We start from the raw sequence: 6,323 nt of genomic DNA on the forward strand, positions 1-6,323 counted from the left end.
TGGTTTTCAGGGGTTTGGAAGCACGAGCAGCGTTCCCGCTCAGTACAAGTGAAGGCTAGCAATAGACTAGGGAGCGACAAATCAAGAGAGCAGTAACTATCATAATCATGCTTGCGGCAAAATAGATTAACTGAGGCATAAAAGTGATACAAGAACTTTGAGGCAATGTAAATCATTGAGGCTTAATTGACTTTTGTTCAGTCATATGCATGCGTGAGCATGTGCCAAGTTAATTCAACCGAATTATTCAGAGGAGGATACCACAATATCATACCTATCTATGAATAAAATAATGCAAGCAAACATCCATGACATGTTACTCATATTAATAAATTGGAGCTAAACATGAGAAATCATGAACTACTAGACTTCCTTAAATGACATATACCTCACATGAACCAACTAAGCATGCTCACATGGATGAGTATATGTACAAAAATGAAAACAAATAGAGTTCATACCAGCCTCTCACCGCAATCAGATTGTCGAATATCGTCATTATTGCCTTTCACTTGTGTAGCTTGGATAATATGAAATGAAAACCACGCTCCAGCCACCGAAGACCATAGAAATCATAAAGAACTTTACAAAACCAAAGAAGAACAGCAAATATTTTTGGTGTTTTCGAATTTGGACACAAGAACAAAAGGAAATAAGCAAACAAAGCAAAATCTTTTTGGGTTTTCTTATAGCAAACTAGCAATAGCAATTAAAGCAAAATGAAAGCAAGAAACCAAAATAACAAATGGTAAAGAGAAACAACATAAATATTTTTGGTCTTTTTATGTTTTAGGAAAGAAACAAAACAAAAACAAGAGAATGAAGACTAGAAGAAACACATAAAAGCAGGATGACAGAAATCTGCCAAAACCTGGCAGCAGTACAGAAATCGATTTTTACAAAAATCTTCTGTTGCTCAGATCGAAAAGTGTTCAACTAATGAAAGTTAGATAACAACCTGGGGAACATGCACAGAAATTGGAAGCTCAAAATAACTTTCTGACTGTGCGCACGAATATTTTTAGTAACAGTCCAGAATCTGTTTTCAGGCAGCACTTCCCCAAATATCATCTCCCTCTCATTAGAAAACCACTCAAAGAAACTAAACAAGTATGTACAAGTATCCAGCAACCATAATATGCAAAGAATGAGTGATGCCGGTATACCTCCCCCAAGCTTAGGCTTTTGCCTAAGTGGAGATCAATCCCATGGTGCCCATGAAGATGCACCTTCGTAGTACGAAGATGGATCATATTCCGGGTAGGTGCTGGAAGAAGCGCCCGGATACGTGACAGTGTAGTCGTAGGAGGGCTCGGCGTCCTCGGAATCATGCTGCTGGTGGAAGCCTTGTATCTTCAATTGCTCATCCACCTCCTCCTTAGAGCGCGACCATGGTTTCCTCTCAATACTAAACAAATCTGGCTGTGGCAAAAGGATTTCCCTCTCTTCCCCGTCAGCAAACAATATTCTATAGACAATATTATCTAAACTAGAGTCGGTGGTAACAAATTGATGACTCTTCATAGCAGCAATATCGAGCCTCATAGGGGTTATTTTTACATCAGTAGGGTCAAGAGGAAGATCTAAATATGCTAAAATGCGCGAAGCAATAATTCCTCCAAATATAGGCCCCTTGTTAGACAAGCGGCGAGCAACAAGAGCACCAAGATGATAAGGTGTGTCCCCAGTGAGTGCAGCAATTAAGAAACCAAGGTGATAGCTAGATATGTTACTAGTGTTCTCCCTACCAAGAATGCTAGTGCCAATGTAATAAGCAAAATACTTAATGGCGAGGAGTTGAATGTTTCTTATCTTGCCGCGCTGAATGGTGCGACAGTCATCATTGGTGATCCCTCGATAGAGCTCCAGCAATTCCTTGGGATTGTCCTCGATCCTCCTTGCTGTACCTACAGGGACAATACCTAGTGCAGCACAAAAATTTTCCAACTTCATAGTAATAGGTTTACCATAGATCTTGAACGAAACTGTCGGATGAAAATGCTTATTGTTGAACTTGAAGCTCTCCACAAAGATTTTAGTGAGCGTGTAGTATTGCTCACTCTCATCTCCCACATAGGTGGTTAAGCCTGCCTTACCGACAAGGGTCAAGAAATCATCCAACAAACCTGCATTTCTCAAAAAGTCATAACATGGGAAGGATGAAGCATTAGGGACTCCATTGTCCTCCTCGGGTGCGAAGCTTGGTGCGATGAGATCCTCATTGCAGGATTGCCTGAATCGGGTGGATGACCTCGAGGGCCTCCCCGTGCTTGTTGTCTCCCCTTGGAACACTTCTCCAAAATTAAAGTTGTCCATCCCCCTTTTCTGAAATTTTCCAACAAACAATATAAAATCTGATTTGGTGACATATAATTGAGGGAAACTACCATAGGAACTTGCTAGAGTACTAATCATGCATCAAAACTAGTTTCTACCACTTACAACAAGCATGCAAGCTCACTAAACATGTTACCTACAGCAGCAAAATATACAAGATATACTCCACCAAACAAAATTCTACTTGGATAGTCAGAGGAGTCACATACCGAAGAGCAAATGTGCCAAATTTCAGACAGAAATCTGGGCTGAGCAAAGAGATCGAGAAATCTGGAGCTCTTGAGCAAAAACGCGAGTGAGAGGAACCTGGTGCGAGTTTTTTCGGGAGAGAGAAGAATGTGGGAGGAAGAGATGCTGAAGTGGGGCAAAGGGGGACCCACACGCCAGGGTGGCGCGCCCCCCTTGCAGGCCGCGCCGGCCTGTGGGGTGCCACCCTGGGGTGCCCCACTGGTCATCCCCAGGTGCTCCCAGGTGCCTCGTCGAAAAATAGGACCAACGGTATAATTTTTTTGAATTTTTGAAAACTTTGAAAAATGCACATTTCTGGGTATTAAGTTTATTATTACTGGCGAGGAAAATTTTTGAAATCTCTAATTAACTAAGGAACTTTGCAAAATAAAAGTGCTACAGCAACTAGAGCAAATGGAGGAAGAAAGAGATGTTGTTTACCTCCTCTATGCATATAAAAAGTATTTGTTAACAAGGTTGATCAAGTCTTGCCACCAAATAAATTTTACATAGCATAAGAAGAAATAAACCTCAAATCAATCATGTTACCTTGAATTGTATTGATATGGATCCAATCACAAGAGTTTGATATTCTTCTTTAGGCTCATATATAGGACAATCGATAGTTCCAACTTTGATAGTTCTCACATTAGAAATAGTATTAACTCCACATGCTTTCTCAATCCTCTTGGGAAAATAAACAGTATGCTCCTTGTCATCAATATTGAAAGTAACTTTTCCTTTATTGCAATCAATAACAGCCCCTGCGGTGTTAAGAAAAGGTCTCCCAAGAATAATAGACATATTATCATCTGCCGGCATTTCCAACACAACCCACTCACTTAAGATCAAGCAGTTATTAGTAACTTGAACAGGAACATCCTCACATATACCAACAGGAATAGCAGTAGATTTATCAGCCATTTGCAAAGATATATCAGTAGGTATCAACTTATCTAAGTAAAGTCTCTTATAAAGAGAAAAAGGCATAACACTAACACCGGCTCCCAAGTCACATATAGCAGTTTTAACATAATTATTCTTAATAGAACAAGGAATAGTAGGTATACCTGGGTCGCCCAACTTCTTTGGAACTTTGCCATTGAAAGAGTAATTAGCAAGCATAGTGGAAATTTCCTCATTAGGAATTTTCCTTTTGTTAGACACAATATCTTTCATATATTTTGAATAAGGAGGCAATTTAATAGCATCAGTCAAAGGGATTTGCAAGAATAAAGGTTTCATTCAATCACAAAATTTATTATAGTGTTCTTCTTCCTTTGATTTTAGTTTCTTAGCAGGAAAAGGCATTTGCTTTTGAACCCAAGGTTCTCTTTCATTACCATGTTTCTTAGCAATAAAATCTTCTTTAGTGTACTTTTTATTTTTAGCATGCTTTTCAGGTTCTTCTTCAACATCTTCTTTATCAGAAGCATCATTCTTATCATTATCTTTATCATGTTCATTACCACTTTCAGTTTCAGCATCAGAAATAGAAATACTATTAGGATCATTAACAGGTTCAGAGGATTCTACAACATTCTTATGTTTCTTTTTATTTTTCTTAGATGGAGCACTAGTTTTAGTTCGTTGAGAATCTTGTTCAACTCTTTTGGGATGCCCCTCAGGATATAGAGGATCCTGGGTAGAAACACCACCTCTAGTTGTTACTTCATAAGCATGTTTTTCTTTAGAATTATTTCCCAACAAGTCATTTTGCACTTTAGTGAGTTGATCAATTTGAGTTTGAACCATATGAAAATGTTTAACAAGCATCTTAACATCATTGGAGGTTCTCTCTACAATACCATGCAATTCACTAATAGCTCGAGAATTTTCCATTAAATGATTCTGTACTCTCATATTAAAATTTTCTTGCTTAACAATATAATTATCAAACTCATCTAAGCATTGTGCAGGAGGTTTTGAATATGGAATATCTTCCCTAGTAAAGCGTTGAAGGGAGTTTACCTCAATCATGGATGAAGGGGGAATTATATCACATATATCTTCTATGGGAGGTAGATTCTTCACATCTTCAGATTTAATACCTTTCTCCTTGAGAGACTTCTTGGCTTCCCTCATATCTTCATCATTTAATTTAATCATACCCCTCTTCTTCAATATTGGTGTCGGGGTTGGTTCAGGTGTAGACCAGTCATCATGATTCCGGCCTATTTTAGCCAATAATTCTTCAGCGTCGTCTGGAGTTCTTTTCCTGAAAACACAACCAGCACAACTATCCAGGTATGCCCTAGACTCAATGGTTAGTCAACTATAGAATATATCAAGTAAATCATGCTTTTCCAAATCATGATCAGGCCGAGCTCTAATAAGAGAGCAAAATCTCGCCCAAGCCTCAGGCAATTTCTCTCCATCTTCCTGGTCAAAATTATAAATTCTCTGCAAAGCAATATATTGAGCACTAGCAGGAAAGTATTTACGGAAGAAAACATCAAGCAATTCTTTTGGACTTTTAATAGAATCAGGTGGCAAACTATTATACCAAGTTTTAGCGTCATCCTTTAATGAGAATGGAAAGATTTTAGCAACAAAGTAAGTACGCTTCTTAACATCATCAGAAAACAAGCTACTTAGAGTAGATAACTCAATCATGTGTTCAACAGCACTTTCTTTTTCAGTACCACAAAAGGGTGTTTTCTCAACAATAGCTATATGAGATAAATCAAGAGAAAAATCATAATCTTTATCCTTAATATTTATAGGAGATGTGGCAAATTTAGGATCAGGAGACAGTTTATATCTAACAGCATGTTCTGCAAGCAACTTTTTAATTTTTCTTGCATCAGTAGTAGCATTGCATTTTTCAATAAAATCATCATCAAGCTCCACATAATCTTCATCAGGATCATCACTAGAATAATCAAGTTCAGGTGAATTAACAGGTGTAGTAGCATTAAGAGTTTCAGTATTTTCAATTTGTCTAGACCTAGCAATCGTAGCATCTAGAAAGGATCCCAATGAACCACTATCATCAAGCACAGCAGAAGCATCATCAATATTATAACAGTTTTCAGATTCAGCAGAAGTACCAGCATGTGAAGCATGTGGCGGTGAAACAAGTTTATCAATCACAGATGGTGAATCAAGAGCAGCAGAGGTGCTCAGAGTTGTACCTTTTCTTGTAGTGGATGGTAATATGGCGACCTTAGTATCGCGAGGTTTACCCATGATGGAGAATTTGCAGCGAACAATATCAATCCAAGTGAACTTCCAAATAAAGCTATGCTCCCCGGCAACGGCGCCAGAAAACAGTCTTGATAACCCACAAGTATAGGGGATCGCAGCAGTCTTCGCGGGTAGTAAAACCCAATTTATTGATTCGACACAAGGGGAGACAAAGAATACTTGAAAGCCTTAACAACGGAGTTGTCAATTCAGCTGCACCTGGAAACAGACTTGCTCGCAATAGTTTATCAGTAGTAACAGTTTTATTGCAGTAGCAGTAGTGAAATAACAGCAGCAGAGTAACAGAGACAGCAGTAGTGATTATAGTAAACAGCAGGATTAAAATACTGTAGGCACGGGGACGGATGAACGGGCATTGCATGGATGAGAGAAACTCATGTAACAATCAAAGCAGGGGCATTTGCAGATAATAATAAAACGGTATCCAAGTACTAATCAGTCAATAGGCATGTGTTCCATATATAGTCGTACGTGCTCGCAATGAGAAACTTGCACAACATCTTTTGTCCTACCAGCCGGTGGCAGCCGGGCCTCAAGGGAATCTACTG

This window comes from Lolium perenne, chromosome 7 (genome assembly GCF_019359855.2).
Source record: "Lolium perenne isolate Kyuss_39 chromosome 7, Kyuss_2.0, whole genome shotgun sequence".
Classification (NCBI taxonomy): domain Eukaryota; kingdom Viridiplantae; phylum Streptophyta; class Magnoliopsida; order Poales; family Poaceae; genus Lolium; species Lolium perenne.